Genomic DNA, 22,949 nt, shown 5'->3' with positions numbered 1-22,949 from the left:
CATTGCTTAAGATGACTGGGCTTGATTAACTCTAGTCAATGGGGACAATTCGATCAAAGAAGAAAGATGCTCAAATTCACATTTTAGAATGATTTTTTATGGCAGTATGGGGAATAGATTAAAAGGGAGTGAAGCTGGAGGCAAGAAACTTGTTAAGAGGCAACTGAAACAGTCTAGATGATAAATAATGAACTGAGAAAGTGACCAGGAAAATCAGAACAGGCTGAATCAACAGATACCTAGATGAAAATAACAGAACTTGATCACCAGTTATATCTTGGAGAGGAAGGAGTTGTTTCCTTGTTTTCCCTAGGACTGGGAATACGGAAGGTTTGCCATGTGTACTGGTTATATAGTGGTGTGTAGCAAATCACTGACAACCATTTAGCAGCTTAAAACACAAAGGCTTATCTCCCAGTTTCTGTGGGTCAGGAATCTAAGATAGGCTTAGCTGGCTGGTTCTGGCTCAGAGTTTCTCATGAGGTTGCAATCAAGATGTCAGCTGGGGGTGCATCATCTGAAGGCTCAACTGGGGCTGGGGGGTCCACTTCCAAGGAGTTCACTCACCTGCCTGACAAGGCAGTGCTGGTTGTTGGCAAGAGATCTCAATTCATTGCCAAGTGAGCCTCTCTATAGCATTGCTGGAACATCCTCCCCATCTGGTAGCTGGCTTCTCTCAGCACGAGTGATCTGAGAGACAGCAAGGAGGAAGCCACAGTGTTCTTCCTACTCCTACTCCTAACACTATGGACCTACTCCTAACACTCTCACTTCTGCCTTATTCTATTAATTAGAAAAGGAACTAAGCTCCACCTCTTGAAATAAGAAGTGTCAAAGAATTTGTGGATATATTTAAAAATCATCACACTATGGAAGTGGATAGTGGGTTCAATTAATGCTGAACTTGAAATGCCTGAGACATTCAAATGTCCAACAGGCAAGGAACATACCCGTAGATGGTCATGACTTTAGCAAGAATAGAGGAAGATCACGGAATTAAGGAGATCACAGAATTAAGGAGGAATTGAAAGGTAAAAGAAGTGGAGTCAGATTCCCCCTGAAAAGTGAGCCATGAAAGGAACTTTAACTATTGAGTTAGAGGTCAGAGTAGGAGATTTCGGTGGAATTCTTTTTTAAAGAAAGGAAGCATATGAGCATGTTTTGAGGTAGAGGGAGAATAAATCAGTAAACAGGGAGAAGTAAAAAACATAAATGATAGGGGATAGTTGACAAAGGTCTTGGCAGAATCCCTTACCCATGGACTTGGGGCCAAGGGAGGGACACTTCTTTGTTTGAGGGATAAGGAAAATAAGAATGGGTGCTATTTAGTATGGCCCTGTCTCTACGGCAAACGGATAGGTAACAAACTGTGTGTGTCAGGAATACAGATGTGACCTCACATTGAGATTCTCATCTCAAATCCATTTTGTTGTTACCTGTACCTTCCTACCTTCTCTTTTTGCTACGTGCAGACTGCTGTTTTGTCTTCCTGGCCTGTTCCAGGTTTCAGCATTCTGGCATATCTGCTACCCTGTTCCCAAACCTCTCTAGAGCCCATGCTCCTTCCTTGGGTAGTGTTTGATTGGGCCACCTATCTAAGAAGTGATGCCTTCAGTTAGGCCTGAGAACCTCCTCTATGGAAATCTCTATCAGTGACTCTGACAGACTTGGTATCTTGGAGATGTCACTGCTCCCAGCCTGTGGTCTAGTAGAATCTCAGCCTGGGCCTCTGGTAGTATGGATAAGGCGTTAAAGTATCTTTGAACCAGAGTCTGTCATATTCCTCAACGTGGGACAGATGAAACAGTGGTAGTGCTGGTGTTTCTGAGCTAGAACTCTGGTTTTTTGTCTAGATTCTTTGATGTATGACTTTTCAGAGGTACTAAAATTTGTTCTAATACAATGTTCAATACAAATGTAGTTCCTTTTCTGTTATGACCTCAACAAAACATGACCAACTGTAGATGAACATTAAACTATGACAATTCATGGAAATGAATACACTAATACCAGCAGTTCCCCCATTTTAGCAGTTACCATGGCAACATTTGGCACAAATGGCTATTTAACGGTGCTTTTGTTAAAACCTACCATCTTATTAGGCACATGATATTAAAACTAATGAAATAATGGGGAAACTTTTTAAAAACTTTTAATGAATAAAGTGATGAAGTGATAATATTTTAGCTGCTATTTATAAAGTGACTATTACGGGTCAAACATTCTTCTAGGGTTTTTTGTTGAAGTTGTCACATTTAATCCTTAATAACCCACTATGAGTCAAGTATTCTTTTTTTGCCTTTGGACAGTTGGGGAAATGGGGGTCAGAGAGGTTAGGTAATTTCCTCAGGGCCACACAACCTGCATGTAGAAAATCTGAGATTTGTCCAGGAGCATATCAAACTCTGAAGTCCATGATTCGCCTATTTTCCCATGCCGCCTTTCTAATAAAAGGTAACTAATGCTAAGTATAACTATATTGACCTCCTACTGGATGCTGCCCCCAAAGTGAGTCACTTTCACCCCACCCTACTTGATTTTCTCCATAAAACTAATCACATCCTGACAACTTATTTATTGCTGATCTCCCCCACTAGATTATAAACTCAATAAAAGCAAGATCCTTGTCTGCTGAATATCAGTACCTAAAATGCTGTCTAGCACAGAGCAAGTAATTAATAAATATTTGTTGAATGAACAAATAAATGAAAAAAATTCAAAGGAAGAAAAAGCACTAAAACAGATGTTTACCTAAACATATATTTTAAAAGAAAGCATATAACAAATTCAGGACAGAATTCAAATACATTTTTTAAAGAAATAACCAAGTGCTAGCTGGGCACAGTGGCTCACACCTGTAATCCTAGCACTTTGGGAGGCCGAGGCGGGCAGATCACTTGAGGTCATGGGTTCAAGACCAGCCTGGCCAACATGGTGAAACCTGTCTTTACTGAAAATACAGAAATTATCCAGGCATGGTGGCAGGTCCCTGTAACCCCAGCTACTCAGGAAGCTGAGGCAGGAGAACTGCTTAAACCCAGAAGGCAGAGGTTGCGGTGGGCCAAGATTGCACCACTGCACTCCAGCCTGAGTAACAAAGCAAGACTCTGTCTGAAGAAAAAAAAAAAAAAGAAAGAAAGAACCAAATGCTTATTTGGGACATAATGTGCTATGTTTTTCCATGCACGCTATTTTCAGTAAAGCAGTTAGCAAACTTGCAAGATTATAACTACAAATATATGCTTCTATAACTCTAAAACTGTGCTTAAAGAAGTTCCTCTTTACCAGCTCATGTATACATTACTTTTCTAAGAATTAGTAGTAACTTTTTCCCTGGAGAATATCCACAGCCAGTTTATATAACCAAAAGAGGATGCTTACTAAGATGAAGCTATCAAATGTGAGCCTAAGTTGGGCCAGTTCATGTTAATATACTCCAGAACAAAAACCATCCTACTGTCCTCTGCCAATTTTACCTGAAAATTCATTTTCCACATTACCAAGGAGCCAGGGTAGGAGAATATAGAAGGACCACCCAAGAATCCTTACTTCTTTCAGCAAAATCAATTCAAAGTAGGTAAGTGAAGGTTTGATATTGGTACATGAGTAGACAGACATGCACTAGACCAAGAATTAGGTTCAAACATATACAGGAATTTAATATATGATAAAGCTGGTGTTCCAAAGGAACCAACAAATGGTGTTCAGACAGCAGGATAGGCATCTGGAAAAACACAGTCGGGCACCCTACTTTACTCCTAACACCAGGAGTAACTGAAGGAGCACCAAATATTTATTTATTTTTAAGTTATACTTTAAGTTCTAGGGTACGTGTGCACAATGTGCAGGTTTATTACATATGTATACATGTGCCATGTTGGTGAGGAGCACCAAATATTTAAAAGAAAAAAACTGGCTGGGCGCGGTGGCTCACACCTGTAATTCCAGCACTTTGGGAGGCCAAGGTGGGCAGATCACCTGAGGTCAGGAGTTCGAGACCAGCCTGACCAACATGGAGAAACCCTATCTCTACTAAAAATACAAAATTAGCCAGGCATGGTGGCACATGCCTGTAATGCCAGCTACTCGGGGGGCTGAGGCAGGAGAATAGCTTGAATCAGGGAGGCACAGGTTGCGGTGAGCTGAGATATTGCACTCCAACCTGGGCGACAAGAGCAAAACTCCAACTCAAAACAAATAAATAAATAAAAATACAGAAAGAAAAGAAAAAAAATGAAAATAGTACAATTAGCAGAAGAAAACACCATAGAATCCTCGGACTCTTAGGATGCCTATAATATAAAAACCCCGAAGTTATAAAAGAGAAAATCACCTACATACAAACCAAATCTTTCTACATGCCTAAAACATAGCACAAACACAGCTAAATAATCATAGCTGAACGAACTGGGAAAACAAAATCTGACTCATATCCAGACAGAGTTAATTTTCCTACATATAAAGAGTACCTATATAAACCCAAAGAAAAAAACCACCACTAACCAAAAATAAACATGTGATAGGTAATGAACAGGTAGTTCACAGAGAATACAAATGGCTCTTCAGCACATAAGATGCTCAGACTGACTTTTACTTATTTATTTTTTGAGAGATGGGGTCTCACTATGTTGCCCAGGTTGGGCTCAAACTCCTGGGCTCAAATGATAGTACCAGGACTACAGGTGTGCTCCACCGCGCCTGGCTCCTCAACCACCTGTATTAACAGGAAATGCAAAATAAAACTTTCAAATCTATTTTACCTATTAGAATGGCAAAAATCTGAAAAGCTTCGAATGTCATCATGTTGGTGAGAATGTGAGGAAATTGGCACTCTCATTTTTTGCTGATAGCATATATATACTGATGGCTTCTATGGACAGCAATTTGGCAGTGTCTATCAAATGTACAAACGCATATATCCTTTGACAAAGCAATTCCACTCTAGGAATGTGTTCTATATGGTTGCGCTTCCCAGGGCTGGGAACTGGGAGCCAAGGGACAGGGGCAGAAGAAAATCTTCTTTTCCCTCCTTCCTCCTGTTAAACATGTTGAATTTTAAATACTATAATATATTATTTTTCACAAAAGATAGTTTTTAAGCGATGTGTCTGGGAATTCTTTTTTTTTTTTTCTTTTCTGAGACAGGGTCTCACTCTGTCATCCAGGCTGGAATGCCGTGGTATGATCTCAGCTCACTGCAGCCTCGACCTCCTGGGTTCAAGCAATCCTCCCACCTCAGCCTCCTGAGTAGCTGGGACTACAGGCACATGCCATCATGCTAATTTTTGTATTTTTGTGTATACAGGGTCTCACTATGTTGCCTAGGCTAATCTCAAACTCCAGGCTCAAGCAATCCACAAACCTCAGGCTCCAAAGTGCTGGGATTACAGGCATGAGCCACCACGCCCGGCCCTGGGAATTCTTACAAAAGAAAAAATATCTACTCTCCCCTTCTGTTAAAGTCAAAACAGAGAAGGAAATTCAACCTATAATGAAAGTAGAGAATGGCCTCAACCCTGAGCAACAGACACAAAGGCTATTTCTGAGACAGGAATTTGCTGAACAAAATTGAGGGAAGACTACAAGAATCAAGACTCACTTCTCTAGATCTTGAGCCGTTTTCAAATTTATCTCAGCTTAGTGAGAGGTTAAAGCAAGGAATATCCTGCCCTGTGGGCCCTGCTCCTTACTGAAGGAAAATAAGGGATGAGTCAAGGACACCAATGGAGAAAAGCACTAACACCATTATCTGAAGAACATTACATGAAGAAGGGTAAGAAGTGAAGTGGAATTGCTGAAGAAGTCAGAGAAAGCGGAGATTCATTTGGGGAAATGGAATATAGGAAATCCATGAAAGTGATTAAAAAGATGTTAGAGGTTGAGGCGGGGGGACCACAGGGTCAGGAGATCGAGACCATCCTGGCTAACATGGTGAAACCCCATCTCTACTAAAAATACAAAAAGTTAGATGGGCGTGGTGGCAGGTACCTGTAGTCCCAGCTACTCGGGAGATTAGGCAGGAGAATGACGTGAACCCGGGAGACAGAGCTTGCAGTGAGCCGAGATCACGCCACGCACTCCAGCCTGGGCAACAGAGTGAGACTCTATCTCAAAAAAAAAAAAAAATGTTAGATACAAGAGATAAAGATCCAACAGACACAAAACTGCTAATTCCGAAGAGAACAAAACAAATGGGACAGGAAAAGAAAATTTAAGATATAATACAGGAAAACTTTCCTGAAATTGAGTAACTGAATCTATAGCTTGAAAGGGTTCAGCATATGCCAAGAAAAATAAGTAGAGTCCAACCAGGGCAAGACACATCTAGCAAGGCTGGAGATTCTACCAACACAGAGAAAGAGGTGGGTGGCCCATAACGCGGAAAAAGGTAGACCATCTGCAGTCTTCTCCAGAACACTGGAGTCTGAAGACAAAAGACTTCTGCCTACTGAGCCAGAAGGGAGAGAAGTGACCCAACACATCTTTACCAAGTTAGAATGTCATGCATTATTTAAAGGCAGCAAAAGCCATGAAAGACATGAAAGAACACAAGCATTTATGACATGAAAGAACGCAAGCATTCTCACACTCAAGAATCCTTGAGAAAAATGTAGTCCTAACCCAGCCGACCGAAAGTTAAACGTACTTAATGTGCTCATCAATGGGAACTTCACAACTTCAAATCAGCCTGGTCCCATCTACCAACATCTCTTGCCTGGCTTTCCTGCAATAGTCAGCTCCTTTTCCTCCTCCCAGTCTTGTCTCCTGGAGTCTGCTCTCAGCATGGCAGAGTGACCACATCGACACCCAAGTCAGAGCCCTCCAGTGCACAATGGTCTACAAAGCCCTTCCCAACCCCCATCCCACGTGCCCTCTGGGTCCTTGTGACATGTCTCCTGCATACCCTACCAGCCCTGGCCTCCTCACTGCCCCTCCTACACATCAGGAAGGCGACTCCTTGAGTCTTGGCTCTGGCTGCCTCCTTCACCTGCAGTGAGTTAACTCCCTTACCTACTCTAGGTCACTGCTCAAATGTCAGCATCTCAATGGGGCCCTCCCTGACCACCCTATTTAAATTCTACATACTCCCCTTGACCCCATGGACCTCACTCACCCTATTCCACTTTTATGCTTACAATTTAGCACTTGTTCTCTTATAACATATTGTAAGACTTACTCATTCATTACATTCATTGTTTGCCATCCCCTCTAGTACATAAACTCTAGAGGGGCAGGGATTTCTGTCTATTTATTCATTTCTTTATCCCAAGCACATAGAACAGTGCATAGTTCAGGGTATTCAATGTTATCAATGAATGAACTAACAGTAGTACCAGTTCCAGTTAGGCACAGAATTAAATCTCATGGCCTGGGTTAACTATGGATAGAAAATTAGATATAATTTTAAGAAGCCTAGAAAGAAAAAATTAACAATGTAAAAATAATATTAATTCGTAACAATAACAAAAATTCTGCCAGGCACTGAGGCTCGAATCTGCAATCCCAGCTACTCAGGAGGCTGAGGTGGGAGGATCACTGGAGACCGGAGTTCAAGACCCAGCCTAGGCAACACGGCAAGAAACTGTCCCTAAAAAAAAATTTAAATTTAAATTTTTAAAAAAGAATTCTCTCCTCCCTTCCTCCCTTCCTCCCTTCCTCTCTTTCTTTCTTTCTTTCTTTCTTTCTTTCTTTCCCTCTGTGGCCCAGGCTGCAATCTACTCAGCTCGCTACTGCCCACGCCGCGGACTGCCTGGGACTGCCGCCGCACGCCACCGCTGCCTGCTTTTTCTCGTTTGCCTGCAGGCGCAGGGTCGCCATGTTGGCCACGCTGCTCGCCGGCTCCTGACGCCAAGTGCTCTGCCCGCCTCGGCCTCCCGAGCCCCTGCCCGGCCACCGCCCCGTCTGGGACGTGGGGAGCGCCTCTGCCCGGCCGCCCCGTCCGGGAAGAAGTGAGGAGCGCCTCTGCCCGGCCGCCCCGTCCGGGAAGAAGTGAGGAGCGCCTCTGCCCGGCCGCCCCGTCCGGGAAGAAGTGAGGAGCGCCTCTGCCCGGCCGCCCCGTCCGGGAAGAAGTGAGGAGCGCCTCTGCCTGGCCGCCCCGTCTGGGAAGAGGTGAGGGGTACCTCTGCCCGGCCGCCCCGTCTGGGAAGTGAGGAGCACCTCTGCCCGGCCGCCCCGTCTGGGAAGTGAGGAGCAGCTCCGCCCGGCCGCCCCGTCCGGGAAGAAGTGAGGAGCGCCTCCGCCCGGCCGCCCCGTCCGGGAAGAAGTGAGGAGCGCCTCTGCCCGGCCGCCCCGTCCGGGAAGAAGTGAGGAGCGCCTCTGCCCGGCTGCCCCGTCTGGGAAGTGAGGAGCGCCTCTGCCCGGCCGTCCCGTCTGGGAAGTGAGGAGCGCCTCTGCCCGGCTGCCCCGTCTGGGAGGTGAGGAGAACCTCTGCCCGGCCACCCATCGTCTGGGAGGTGAGGAGCGCCTCTGCCCGGCCGCCGCGTCTGGGAAGTGAGGAGCGCCTCTGCCCGGCCGCCCCGTCTGGGAAGTGAGGAGCGCCTCTGCCCGGCCGCCCCGTCTGGGAAGTGAGGAGCGCCTCTGCCCGGCCGTCCTGTCTGGGAAGTGGGGAGCGCCTCTGCCCGGCCACCCACCGTCTGGGAAGTGAGGAGCGCCTCTGCCCGGCCACCCACCGTCTGGGAAGTGAGGAGCGCCTCTGCCCGGCCACCCACCGTCTGGGAAGTGAGGAGCGCCTCTGCCCGGCCACCCACCGTCTGGGAAGTGAGGAGCGCCTCTGCCCGGCCACCCCGTCTGGGAAGTGAGGAGCGCCTCTGCCCGGCCACCCCGTCTGGGAAGTGAGGAGAGCCTCTGCCCGCCACCCACCGTCTGGGAAGTGAGGAGCGCCTCTGCCCGGCCACCCACCGTCTGGGAAGTGAGGAGCGCCTCTGCCTGGCCACCCCGTCTGGGAAATGAGGAGCGCCTCTGCCCGGCCACCTCATCTGTGAAATGAGGAGCACCTCTGCCCGGCCACCTATCGTCTGGGAGGTGAGGAGCGCCTCTGCCCGGCCGCCCCGTCCAGGAAGAAGAGAGGAGCGCCTCTGCCCGGCCGCCCCGTCCGGGAAGAAGTGAGGAGCGCCTCTGCCCGGCCGCCCCATCCGGGAAGAAGTGAGGAGCGCCTCTGCCCGGCCGCCCCGTCTGGGAAGTGAGGAGCGCCTCTGCCCGGCCGCCCCGTCCGGGAAGAAGTGAGGAGCGCCTCTGCCCGGCCGCCCCATCCGGGAAGAAGTGAGGAGCGCCTCTGCCCGGCCGCCCCGTCTGGGAAGTGAGGAGCGCCTCTGCCCAGCCGCCCCGTCCGGGAAGAAGTGAGGAGCGCCTCTGCCCGGCCGCCCCATCCGGGAAGAAGTGAGGAGCGCCTCTGCCCGGCCACCCACCGTCTGGGAAGTGAGGAGCGCCTCTGCCCGGCCGCCCCGTCAGGGAAGTGAGGAGCGCCTCTGCCCGGCCACCCACCGTCTGGGAAGTGAGGAGCGCCTCTGCCCGGCCACCCCGTCTGGGAGGTGAGGAGCGCCTCTGCCCGGCCACCTCATCTGTGAAATGAGGAGCGCCTCTGCCCAGCCACCTATCGTCTGGGAGGTGAGGAGCGCCTCTGCCCGGCCGCCCCGTCCGGGAAGAAGTGAGGAGCGCCTCTGCCCGGCCGCCCCGTCCGGGAAGAAGTGAGGAGCGCCTCTGCCCGGCCGCCCCGTCTGGGAAGAAGTGAGGAGCGCCTCTGCCCGGCCGCCCCGTCTGGGAAGTGAGGGGCGCCTCTGCCCGGCCGCCCCGTCCGGGAAGAAGTGAGGAGCGCCTCTGCCCGGCCGCCCCATCCGGGAAGAAGTGAGGAGCGCCTCTGCCCGGCCGCCCCTCTGGGAAGTGAGGAGCGCCTCTGCCCGGCCACCCACCGTCTGGGAAGTGAGGAGCGCCTCTGCCCGGCCACCCCGTCTGGGAAGTGAGGAGCGCCTCTGCCCGGCCGCCCCATCTGTGAAATGAGGAGCGCCTCTGCCCGGCCACCTATCGTCTGGGAGGTGAGGAGCGCCTCTGCCCGGCCGCCCCGTCCGGGAAGAAGTGAGGAGCGCCTCTGCCCGGCCGCCCCGTCCGGGAAGAAGTGAGGAGCGCCTCTGCCCGGCCGCCCCGTCCGGGAAGAAGTGAGGAGCGCCTCTGCCCGGCCGCCCCGTCTGGGAAGTGAGGAGCGCCTCTGCCCGGCCGCCACGTCCGGGAAGAAGTGAGGAGCGCCTCTGCCCGGCCGCCCCGTCCGGGAAGTGAGGAGCGCCTCTGCCCGGCCGCCCCGTCCGGGAAGAAGTGAGGAGCGCCTCTGCCCGGCCGCCCCGTCTGGGAAGTGAGGAGCGCCTCTGCCCGGCCGCCACGTCCGGGAAGAAGTGAGGAGCGCCTCTGCCCGGCCGCCCCATCCGGGAAGAAGTGAGGAACGCCTCTGCCTGGCCGCCCCATCCGGGAAGAAGTGAGGAGCGCCTCTGCCCGGCCACCCCGTCCGGGAAGGGAGGAGCCCCTCTGCCCGGCCACCCATCGCCTGGGAAGTGAGGAGCGCCTCTGCCCGGCCACCCATAGCCTGGGAAGTGAGGAGCGCCTCTGCCCGGCCACCCATCGTCTGGGAAGTGAGGAGCGCCTCTGCCCGGCCACCCATTGTCTGGGAAGTGAGGGGCGCCTCTGCCCGGCCACCTATCGTCTGGGAAGAAGTGAGGAGCGTCTCTGCCTGGCTGCCCCGTCTGGGAAGTGAGGAGCGCCTCTGCCCGGCCGCCCCGTGTCTGGGAAGAAGTGAGGAGCGCCTCTGCCCGGCCGCTCCGTCTGGGAGGTCTACAATGGAGGCCAGAAGCAATGTGGGGGCTGGACGTGGTGGCTCACGCCTGTGGTCCCGGCACTCTGGGGGGCGAGGTGGGTTGATCACTTCGGGCTAGGAGTTCGAGACCAGTCTGGCCAACTTGGCGAAACATGAAAAATACAACAGACAAACCAACCAACCAACTCAGTGACAACAAAACAGGTCTACCCTGGAGTCATACTCTAATTTTTTCTATTTTCCTCCCTTTCTGATCCTTTATCCCACTTTCTTTTTCTTCCTCTTCCTTCTCCCTCTTCTTTGTCAAATAGAGGATTGAGTTATTATCACTGATCCACATAAAGTCCCTCTCTACCTTATTTTAACTCCCACCCCCCATTTCTATTCCCCGACTTCCCATGTGTAACCTTCCTAATATGTTTGATACGCATCTTTTTGTTTGTATGTATTTTTAGAAAATGTTTATTGTTTTTGGGTGCAAAAAAAAAAAAATTAAAAAAAAAAAAAAGAATTCTCAGAGCATCACAAAAACTGGAGATTAAGGTACAGGAAGTGTGAAGATATTAATATTACTATGCTAATGGTTTTTTTTTTTTAGAAAGGTATAACTAAAAGATTTCTTTCTCAAGTCAATAAATTGAGAAAGATAAGCATATCTTCCAATTAAGGGAGGGGAGGAAAAGCCAGACAAAACAAAATAAGATACAAATTAGTTTCCAGTTGAAAATAAGAGAGTAGGAGTTATTTTGCATCACCTCACCTGTGACCCCCAGCCCAAAAAACATTACTGATAAACATGGTATAAAAGCATCATCTCAGATAAAGTAGGAAAAACTGCCACAGTCTCAAACCACAAACTATGAGCACACACCTGGCCAACCCTGCCAAGTCTGGACTCAGTCAGAGGAACGTGCTGAGAGCTAGGATGTACCAACTTAGACATTCTGCAAGATACAGATGTCCCTGGAAGGGTCACACCATCTCAAAGGCACCTGTAATGCCCACTGATTACAGCCACCATATGTGAGAGAGAAACTCAGGGCACCTAGAGAATGTAACAAGGACCTTATGTCATCTGAGATGAGGAATCCGCAGCCCTACAAATTAACCAACTCTTTAGAACAACTGGCAAAACATAAATATCCACAACTTTTGTCTCAGTAATTCCACTCCTAGATATCAATCCAAAGTACATTAGACAGCAGATATACACACAAAATGATATTTACTGCAGCACTGTTTATAATAGCAAAAAACAAGAAATAATCAATATGCCTCTCAATAGGATACTGGGTACATGAGGGTACATACAAGGAATTCAACCATCAAAAAGAGTGATACAGATGTCCACAGATGGACATAAAAAGCTGTGTGTTACGTGAAAACAAACTCAAGCAACAGCAGGGTGGGCTTATGATAGTTAGTATGAGCTAATTTCTGGAAAAAAAAATCTAAGGCCGGGCGCGGTGGCTCACGCTTGTAATCCCAGCACTTTGGGAGGCCGAGGCGGGTGGATCACGAGGTCAGGAGATCGAGACCACGGTGAAACCCTGTCTCTACTAAAAATACAAAAAATTAGCCGGGCGTGGTGGCAGGCACCTGTAGTCCCAGCTACTTGGAGAGGCTGAGGCAGGAGAATGGCGTGACCCCGGGAGGCAGAGCTTGCAGTGAGCCGAGATCGCGCTACTGCACTCCAGCCTGGGTGCCTGGGTGACAGAGCGAGACTCCGTCTCAAAAAAAAAAAAAAAAAAAGACTAGTGTATGCACAGAAAACATCTGAAAGAACAGAAACAAAACTGTCAGCAGAATATTGAGACGTTTTACTAAGTTGTGTATCTATATTATTTGCAATTTTTACCCCAAGCAAGAATTACTTTTTGAAAAAAGAAAATTCAGGAAATAAAGAATTTCTTTAAACTTCATGTTTAAACAAATGGTGATGAAATAAAAGAGTTCTTATTCATCATAAACACACACAGCACACATGCACACACGTGCGTGAGCACACCCTTTAGTTGATAAATACCACGTTGAATATTTTAGTCTTTCCTTTTAGGTTCTATCCCTTCACTCAAAATGCGGTTATAAATAAATGTACTTTTCATGTGCCTTCTGCCTAAACCCATTTTAACATAACTTTACAGTCCCATTATCATTATAGTCTCAAAGCTAGACTCAGCCTGGAACTACCATTTGGAACTCTTATTAAAATGTGACATACAGCTCCTTCAAATAAAAACAAACCCTAGGACCTGACGCCAGGCTTCCTTTGTTGCTACTTATAATGGCCAAGTTCTGTGCTTATAATACATCTTCTTTCATTTTATTGCTACATATCAAAGGGTTTTATATGTTTTTCTTATTATGTCTTAATTCAAAACATCATCACACTCTTTTCCAGGTGAAAATAAGGAAAAGAAATTGAGCAACTGACTGACTTAAAGGTCATAAAACTATATAGTAGCAGAGTCAGCAAAAGAAGAAACACACGTCTCCCAAGTAGAGGCTGAAATCCAGTACCATTCACCTCTAGGGTGAGCTATATACAGCTTAGAAAGTCACCTTCCCTAAATGTTCAAACTAAATCCCGTACCTATACTTTACCACTACCTCGTAAGAACAGCCTCAGATCTTGTTATAGCCTTTTTTTTTTTCAGCATGCTGAAGCCAGTAAAATGCTTCCCATTCAGCAAGAGAAACAAGTTCTGAAACACTGAATAATTTGCCCACAGCCTATGAACATTTCCACTGTGACTTCTTTCCAGATCCTTACTCTTCTCCACACAGGCAGAACATTAGAAAAATTCTTGGATTCTATGATGCACAGCTTAGGAGTCTGTTTAGCACAATTTAAGTCCAAATAGTTACTAAATTCTCCTCTGTTCCAGAAACAGTGTTAAATACTGTGAATATAAAAATGGAAAAGATACTCTCCTGGCTCCCAAGAAAGTCAGCCAGGTAGAAGAGACACAAGCACAAAAATCACTGTCACATGAAGCTCTACCTCCCTAACTTCAAACGAGGGCCTAAGTCACCAAGAATACAGTAGCAGTTGTGACTATGAGTAACTACTATAATTCAATACTTTATCTTCCCTTAGAAAACTCTTCTCCCTTGGAAATTTATTTACATTTCTCAATACCATTCCTTACTAAAAGGAAGCAGGGCTCCTTGGGGAAATAGCTGATTCTAGGTGTGGACTATGAAATGAACATGGTGAGTCTAGGACATCTCATGTTGCCCAGAAATCAAGGAACTGCCCAAATATTAAGTCATGTTAAATGGACCTAAGAGTGAACCAGAAGGAGCTCACTTTGCCCTGTGTGGAACAATTTCAAGAAAAATATGACAGTAATTATTATAAAACATGAATTAAAATACATATTGGTACTAAAAAGAGAATAAAAGGATGTGGCTTTGGATAAAGCTCTTCTTCATGGAAGAATACCAGCTAATAAATGTAAAGGAAACGACAGAATTAGAAAAATTATTTTGTAAACCTTAATATGTTCAACTAGACATGCTAAAACCACTGAGTAAAAGGCTGCTTGGGAAGAGGATGCTCACATGATCTCAGAGTTTCACACCACAGATAATTTATTAGATATAGGAAGGAAGATGTGATCACGCTTCCTGTGACCCCCAGCTGGGCCCCCTGACACTATATGCCTCCTTGTGATGTGGGAGCTATACAGCATCACCCACACAGCTTCTCGCCAAAACTGTTTGATGCTAATCACAAGGGAAGAACTGGACAGCTTCTGACCATGAGACGCTCCACCAGACAACCTGCTTGGCCTCTCCAAAGAAAACTCAGTTTCATTTAAAAACAAAACTAATTATTTAAAAACAACAAACGAAAAGCAAGATGTGGACCTGAGCTCCAGGGACAGAGCAGACATACTTTTCCCTGTTCTTCCCACTAAGTGGTGATAAAAACCCTCAACACTAGATATAAAACAAATATAACGGCCGGGCGCGGTGGCTCACGCTTGTAATCCCAGCACTTTGAGAGGCCGAGGCGGGCGGATCACGAGGTCAGGAGATCGAGACCACGGTGAAACCCCGTCTCTACTAAAAAATACAAAAAGTTAGCCGGGCACGGTGGCGAACGCCTGTAGTCCCAGCTACTCGGAGAGGCTGAGGCAGGAGAATGGCGTGAACCTGGGAGGCGGAGCTTGCAGTGAGCCGAGATTGCGCCACTGCACTCCAGCCTGGGCGACAGAGCGAGACTCCGTCTCAAAAAATAAAACAAATATAAGAAGGTTTTGGAAGGAGAAGAGGAGGCAGACTATCCAGGTGCCTTGAGGCCCACAGAACAACCCAGTGATGGGTTCACTGGGTCTTCTTTTTGCTTCATTATCTCAGACTTGGAGCTGAAGAAGCAGGCAACTTCAAAACACCAAGGGGCACAGACTGAAAAGCCCCAAGAAAAGCCTGCCCTCTCTAGCCAAAGGACCAGGAAGGAGACAGTCTAATGAGATGGAACACATTTAGACAGTAACTGCCCATTTACCAGCAATAACTTGAGCGGGGAGCCTAGACTTCCAGTCTTGTGAGGACATACCAAGGTACCCAACACCCCCACCAAGGCTGAGTAAGGACTGCGACTTTTACCCCTGCATGGCAGTAATAAGGAGCCCATCCCTCACCCCCCAGCAGTGTCAGGGGAACCTGGACTTCCACTCCCACCCAGGAGTGATGAGGCCCTCCTTCCCCTCCCTGCTGGGGTCATGTCAGAGGAGACCTAGTGAAGATTCAGTGACTTAACCTTTTCCCAGAGATAACGAGGCCACCTTTCCTCCCTCTTCCCCCAAGGTAATAGTGAAATCACTGTGGCAAGCAGTCACAAGGCACTGCTACCCCTCCCAGCCAGGGAGGTATCAGGGAGACCAAGTAGGGAACCAGAATACCCACAACCACTCAGCAGCAACAGGGGTCCCCCACTCCATTGGGTGTCAATGGAAGCAGAGCAGAAAGCGTGGATATTTACCCCCATCTAGAAGTAACAAGCTGATGTCCCCCTTCTTCTACTACAATGGTGTCCAAAACAGCCTGCCAAAACAGGAGGTTTAAATAAGGTCTAGAGTCTGATAACATAATATCGAAATCATTGAAGTTTCCATTGAGGATCACTTATACTAAGAGCCAGGAAGATCCCAAAGTGAAAGAGAAAAGACAATTGACAGACACTAGCACTAAGAGAGCACAGATATTAGAATTACCTGAAAGGATTTTAAAGCACATATCATAAGCCTCAATGGGCTGGGCGCAGTGGCTCATGCCTGTAATCCCAGCACTTCAGGAGGCCGAGGTGGGCAGATCATGAGGTCAGGAGATGGAGACCATCCTGGCTAACATGGTGAAACCCTGTCCCTACTAAAAATACAAAAAAATTAGCCAGGCATGGTGGTGGGTGCCTGTAGTCCCAGCTACTCGAGAGGCTGAGGCAGGAGAATGGTGTGAACCCAGGAGGCGGAGCTTGCAGTGAGCCGAGATGGTGCCACTGCACTCCAGCCTCGGCGACAAAGCAAGACTTCGTCTTCAAAAAAAAAAAAAAAAAAAAAAAAAGCCTCAACAAACAACTACAAATGTGCTTCAAGCAAATGAAAAAAAAAATCTTGGCAAAGAAATAAAAGATATATATTTCGGCCGGGTTCAGTGGCTCACGGCCTGTAATCCCAGCACTTTGGGAGGCTGAGGCAGGCAGATCACCTGAGGTCAAGAGTTCGAGACCAGCCTGACCAACATGGAGAAACCCCGTCTCTACTAAAAATACAAAATTAGCCAGGCATGGTGGCGCATGCCTGTAATCCCAGTTACTCAGGAGGCTGAGGCAGGAGAATCACTTGAACCCAAGAGGCAGAGGTTGCAGTGAGCCAAGATCCCGCTACTGCACATTGCACTCCAGCCTGGGCAACAAGAGCGAAACTCCTTCTCAAAAAAAAAGACACATATTTTAATGGAAATTTTAGAATTGAAAAATACAGTAACCAAATTGGATGGATAGACTTAACATAGAATGGAGGGAGCAGACAAAATAATCAGTGAACTTCAACAGAAAACAATAGAAATTACCCAATATGAAGAACAGAAAGAAAATAGACTGGCCAAAAAATAAACAAGAAAAAAGAGGAGCAACAGGAGGAATGATGGAAAAAGAGAAAGGAAGGAAGGAAGGGAAGGAGGGAGGGAAGGAGGGAGGGAAGGAGTGAGGGAGAAAGTCTCAAAGACCTCTGAGACTAAAATAAAAGATCTAACACTCTTGTCATCAGGGTCCAGGAAAGAGACAAAGAGGGCACAGCTGGAAAAGTATTCAAAAAATAATAGCTGAAAACTCTCCAAATTTGGCAAGAGACATAAACCTACGGATTCGAAATGCTGAACCCCAAATAAAAAGCCCAATAAAATCCACACCAAAATACATCATAGTCAAACTTCTGAAAAGACGAAAAGACAAAAAGTCTTGAAAGCAGTAAGTGAAACAACACTTCATGTATAAGGGAAGAACAATTCAAATAACAGATTTCTTATCAGAAATTAAGGAAGCCAGAAGGAAATGACACAACAGTTTTCAAGTGCTGAAAGAAAAGAAGTGTCAACACAAAATTCTAGATTCAGTAAAAATATCCTTCAAGAATCAATGGGAAATCAAGACATTCTCAGATAAAGGAAAATAAGATAACGTGTTGCCAGCAGATCTACCCTAAAGGAATGGCAAAAGGAAGATCATAGCACAGACCGAAAAATGATGAAAGAAGGAATCCAGAAACATCAGGAAGAAAGAAATAACATAGTAAGCAAAAATACATGTAATTACAATAAAATTTCTATCTCCTCTTAAGACTTCTAAATTATATTGATGGTTGAAGCAAAAATTATAACTGTCTGAAGTGCTTCTAAATGTATGTAGAGAATTATAAATGGGGAAAGTATAGGTTTCTACACTTCATTGAAGTGGTAAAATGACAACACTGTGAAAAGTTACGTATACACACACACATACACACATATAAGTATATATAAATATATGTGTATATGTGTATATATATATATAAATATATGTGTATGTGTGTGTGTATATATATACGCATATAATGTAATACAGCAACCACTAACAACACTATACAAGGGAATAACCAAAACAATTTAGATAAATCAAAATGGAATTCTAAAAAGTATTCAAATAATCTATAGGAAGACAAGAAAAAAAGCGAAAAAAAGAGGGAGGACAAACTAAATTTTTTAAAAACATAAATAAAATGTTAGACTTAAGCCCTAACCTATCAATAATTACATAAATGTAAATGTTCTAATTATATCAATTAAAAGACAGAGATAGCAGAGTTAATTTAAAAACATAGCTATAAGAAACCTGCTTTAGACCGGGCGCAGTGACTCACGCCTGTAATCCCAGCACTTTGGGAGGCCGAGGCAGGTGGATCACCTGAGGTCAGGAGTTCCAGACCAGCCTGGGCAACATGGTAAAACCCCATCTCTACTAAAAATACAAAAAAATTAGCCAGGCATGGTGGCACACGCCTGTAGTCCCAGCTACTCAGGAGGCTGAGGCACGAGAATTGCTTGAACCCGGGCAGCAGAGGTTGCAGTGGGCCAAGATTGTACCACTCCAGCCTGAACCACAGAGTGAGACTCCATCTCAGTTGAAAAACAAAAAAGAAACCTGCTTTAAATATACCAATATATGTTGGTTGAAATTAAAAGAATAAAATATATCATGAAAACATTAATCAAAGAAAGGAGTGGCTATATTAGCACATAAAATAGACTTCAGAGAAAAGAAAATTTCAAGAGAGAGGAATAAAAGGATCAAGAAAAGATCCTGAAAGAAAAACAGGCAAATCAATCATTCTACCTGGAGATTCAACACCCTCTCTTCACAACTGATAGAACTACTAGACAAAAAAAATCAACATGGAGTTGAGAAGAACTTAATACCACTGAACAACAGGATCTAATAGACATTTACAGAACACTCTACCCAACAATAGCAAAATAAACATTCTTTTCAAGTATTCACTGAACATATCCTTAGACCCTTCCCTGGGCCATAAAACAAAGCTCATCAGTGATTGCCGAAGGCTTGGATGGAGGGAGAAGGTGACAGCTAAAGAGTGTAGGATTTCCTTTTGAGATAATGAAAATATTCCAAAATTGATTGTGGTGATGTTTGCGCAACTCTACAAATATAAAAAAGGCCATTGAATTGTACGTTTTAAGTGGGTGAAACATATGGTATGTGGATTATATCTCAATAACACTCTTTAAAAACTTAACACATTTGAAAGAATAGAAGTCATACAGAGTGTGCTCTACTGGAATTAGACTAGAAAGAAGTAACTGGAGGATAACGAGAAAAGTCTCCAAATACTTGAAAACTGGACAACACATTTCTAAAATCATCCATGGGTCAAAGATACTCATTTCTGATATTCATTTTTATTTAGTTTAATGTACTTTTTAAAATTTATTTAGGGAAATAAACTGAATAAAAATGAATATGGCCGGATGTGGTGGCTCATGCCTGTGATCCCAGCACTTTGGGAGGCTGAGGCGGGTGGATCATGAGGTCAGGAGTTCGAGACCAGCCTGGCCAAGATGGTGAAACCCCGTCTCAACTAAAAAACTACAAAAATTAGCCAGGCGCGGTGGTGGGAGCCTGTGGTCCCAGCTACTCAGGAGGCTGAGGCAGGAGAATTGCTTAAACACAGGTGGCAGAGGTTGCAGTGGGCCGAGATTGCGCCATTGCACTCCAGCCTGGACAACAGACAGAGACTGCTTCAAAAAAAAAAGAATATCAAAATTTGTGGGACATAGTTAAAGCAATGCTGAGAGGGAAATTTATAACACTAAATGTTCACATTAGAAAAGAGAAAAAGTTTCAAATCAATAGTCTCCACTCCCAACTCAAGAACACAGAAGACGAAGAGCAAAATAAACCCAAAGCAAGCAAAAGAAAGAAACTATAAAAATAAATCAGTAAAACTGAAAACAGAAACACAATAAAGAAAATCAGTGAAACAAAGTACTGATTCTTCGAAAGATTAATAAAACTGACAAACCTCTAGCAAGGCTAACAAAGAAAAAAGAGAAGACACAGATTACCAGTTATTAGAATGAAAGCATAATTACCAACAACTCTACACATTATAAATTTGACAATGTAGATGAAATGGACTAATTACTGAAAAAACACAAATTACCACAACTCACCCAATATGAAATAGATAATTGGGATACCCTGAAAACTACTGAGAAAACTGAATTTGTAATTTGAAAACTCTTAAAACAGAAACACTAAACTTAAAATGTTATATATATTAGATAAGGTAAATTATACCCTTCCCTGACAAAAACAATGACAAATTATTTTGCAGCTAAAGAGATGTATGTACTGTGAAAAATATCTTCAGAAAAACAGAACTTTGTTTGGAAAATAACGATTTTAAAAATGTTTTTAACTCTCAAGAAGCAAATATCTGGGCCCAGATGGTTTCACTGGAGAATTCTACCAAATGTTCAATGAAGAATTACCACCAACTCTACATAGCATCTTTGAGAAAACTGAAGAGAAGGGAACATCTCCCAGTTCATTCTATGAAGTTGGTGTTACTCTGATACTAGAACCGTATAAGGACAGCTACTCTCAACACACTGCTTATGGGTAGCTCTGCTCTGCAGGAGCAGTCAGAAAAAATAAAGAAGAACTGGACAAGGGCAGTATAAAAAAAGAAAACTGTGCCGGGTGCAGTGGCTCACACCTGTAATCTCAGCACTTTGGGAGGCTGAGGTTAGTGGATCACCTGAGGTCAGGAGTTTGAGACTACCCTGGCCAACATGGTGAAACCCTGTCTCTACTAAAATACAAAAATTAGCCAGGCAGAGTGGTGGAGAAAATGAAAAGAAAAAAACAAAAATCAACTGCAGACCAATATCCTTCATGAATACAGACACAAAACTCCTTAAATTCCTTAACAAAATATTAGCAAGTAGAAGCAATATATAAAAATAATTATACACCATGATCAAGTGGGACTTATTCCAGAAATGCAAGGCTGGTTCAACATTTGAAAACAAGGTAACCCACTATTTATTTAAAATAAATAAATAAATAAATAAATAAATAGATAGATAGATAGATAAAGATAGGGTCTTCCTGTGTTGGCCAGGCTGGTCTCAAATTCCTGGCTTCACGAGATCCTCCCACCTTGGCCTCCCACAGTGTTGGGATTATAGACATGAGCCATTGTGCCTGGCCCAAGACTGTTATTCTTAAAAAGTCTCATAAAAAGCATGGTTAACCCTTGGTTGGCACCCAGGAACTTAGATTTCAGAAGAGTTCCTTCCCACCATCCAAGCTGGAAAGAGGGACTCACTGTGCCTAAATTATTGTGTGGTTTATGCTGAACTCCTGCTTTTCTTCAGGTAGCATGGAATGTGGTATGTGCTGGGCAGAGGGGGCCTGCATGACCAGCCCCCAATAAAAACCCTGGGTGTTGGGTCTCTAGTGAGTTTCCCTGGTAGGCAGCATTTCACATGTGTTGCCACAGCTCCTTCCTGGGGGAGTTAGGCACATCCTGTGTGACTGCACTGGGAGGGGATGCTTGGAAGCTTGTGCCTGGCTTTCTTAGGATTGGCCCCACGCACCTTTCCCTTTGCTGATTGTGCTTTGTATCCTTTCACTGTAATAAATTACAGCCACGAGTACACCACATGCTGAGTCTTCCAAGTGAACCACCTGATCTGAGCATGGTCCTGGGGGCCCCCAACACAGAAATAAATTATAAAAGAAAGGACTGGGCATGGTGGCCTATGCCGGTAATCTCAGTGCTTTGGGAGGCCAAGGCAGGAGGACCAGTTAAGCCCAAAAGTTCAAAGTTACAGTTACCTATGATTGCACCAATGCACTCCAACCTGGGAGACACAGCAAGACCCTGTCTCCAAAATAATAAACTAAACACATACTTCTGCCTTCCAAGTGTCTTAAAATTAAAACACATACTTCTGCCTTCCAAGTGTCTTAAAATTCAATGGAATGGTAGAAATATTTTTAAAACACTAAATCAAAAGAAACCTGGAAAACAAGAAAGAGTGCCCATGGCCAACTAAAATGTCTAGGAAATTTCTGAAAAGTAAAAAGTACTCAGAACCAGATTACCTGAACAAACCATAGCCCGATACAAGCTTGGGAGGAGGCTGTTATGCAGAGGGAATGGTAACAGCTTTCCAGGAACAGGCTTCTAACAGCAGACAGAAGAGCAGAGGTAGAATCTGACAAGGTGATTAACTGGGGAACTGCAGTCGGAATGGCCAGGACTGTTGGACCCTTCCCCTCACATGGAATACACACGCCACTCAGCAGCACACCACAGCTCTTCAACAATCACAGGAGGCAGGCTACGCCTAGTGAGACAGGAAAAAAGAAATTCTCAAACTTCGAAGATGAACACATAAAGAATCATGAAGTTTTTATTCAATATCATGAAACAGGGACACTGAATCAACAGAACACACACCCAAGCAAAGATAATTACTAGAGCACATAAAAGAAATTATTAGATATTCTTGGGAAGATCTGAGGGAACATTATATCTATGAAGAGCAAGCAGTTGGTATGTGACAATGTTTATGATATACTGTGAAATAAAAACACAGGGTGGAGGCCAGATAGAGAATAATGCTACTATTTGTGCAAAAAAGGAGAAATGGAGAATCTGTTTCATATTTGCTTGTATTCGCATGAAGAAACTTTGGAAGGTACATAAGAAACTAATAACAATGTTTACCTGCTTGTAAGGCGAGAGAAGTAAGAGGATAGGAATGGTGGGGACACCTTTTGTGTCTGGAATCGGTGGGTTCTTGGTCTCACTGACTTCAAGAATGAAGCCGTGGACCCTCGCGGTGAGCGTTACAGTTCTTAAAGGCGGTGTGTCCGGAGTTTGTTCCTTCCGATGTCTGGATGTGTTCGGAGTTTCTTCCTTCTGGTGAGTTTGCGGTCTCGCTGGCTCAGGAGTGAAGCTGCAGACCTTCGCGGTGAGTGTTACGGCTCTTAAGGCGGCGCGTCCGGAGTTGTTCGTTCCTCCCGATGGGTTCGTGGTCTCGCTGGCTTCAGGAGTGAAGCTGCAGACAAAAA

General features: G+C 45.3%; 1 protein-coding gene across 4 annotated transcripts in view; it reads right to left on the bottom strand.

Annotated features, from left to right (window-relative positions):
* Positions 1–22,736, bottom strand: part of SPECC1 (sperm antigen with calponin homology and coiled-coil domains 1) — a 295,377-nt gene extending 272,641 nt beyond the window's left edge. For 3 of the 4 annotated variants that reach the window (XM_030828444.1, XM_030828453.1, XM_030828452.1), the window contains exons 1-2: positions 22,603–22,734; positions 21,975–22,219 (exon numbers count right to left, since the gene is read on the bottom strand). The gene's annotated coding sequence lies outside the window, so the exon portion shown is untranslated. Of the gene's footprint in view, positions 1–21,974; positions 22,220–22,602 lie in introns of all 4 variants that reach the window. The other variant, XM_030828445.1, reaches the window with a different exon arrangement.
* Between the last annotated feature and the right edge of the window lie 213 nt (positions 22,737–22,949).

The sequence above is a fragment of the Nomascus leucogenys genome, chromosome 14 (genome assembly GCF_006542625.1).
Source record: "Nomascus leucogenys isolate Asia chromosome 14, Asia_NLE_v1, whole genome shotgun sequence".
NCBI lineage: Eukaryota > Metazoa > Chordata > Mammalia > Primates > Hylobatidae > Nomascus > Nomascus leucogenys.
The sequence above is the reverse complement of the archived record's forward strand: the minus strand, read 5'-3'. Positions and strand labels throughout refer to the sequence as shown.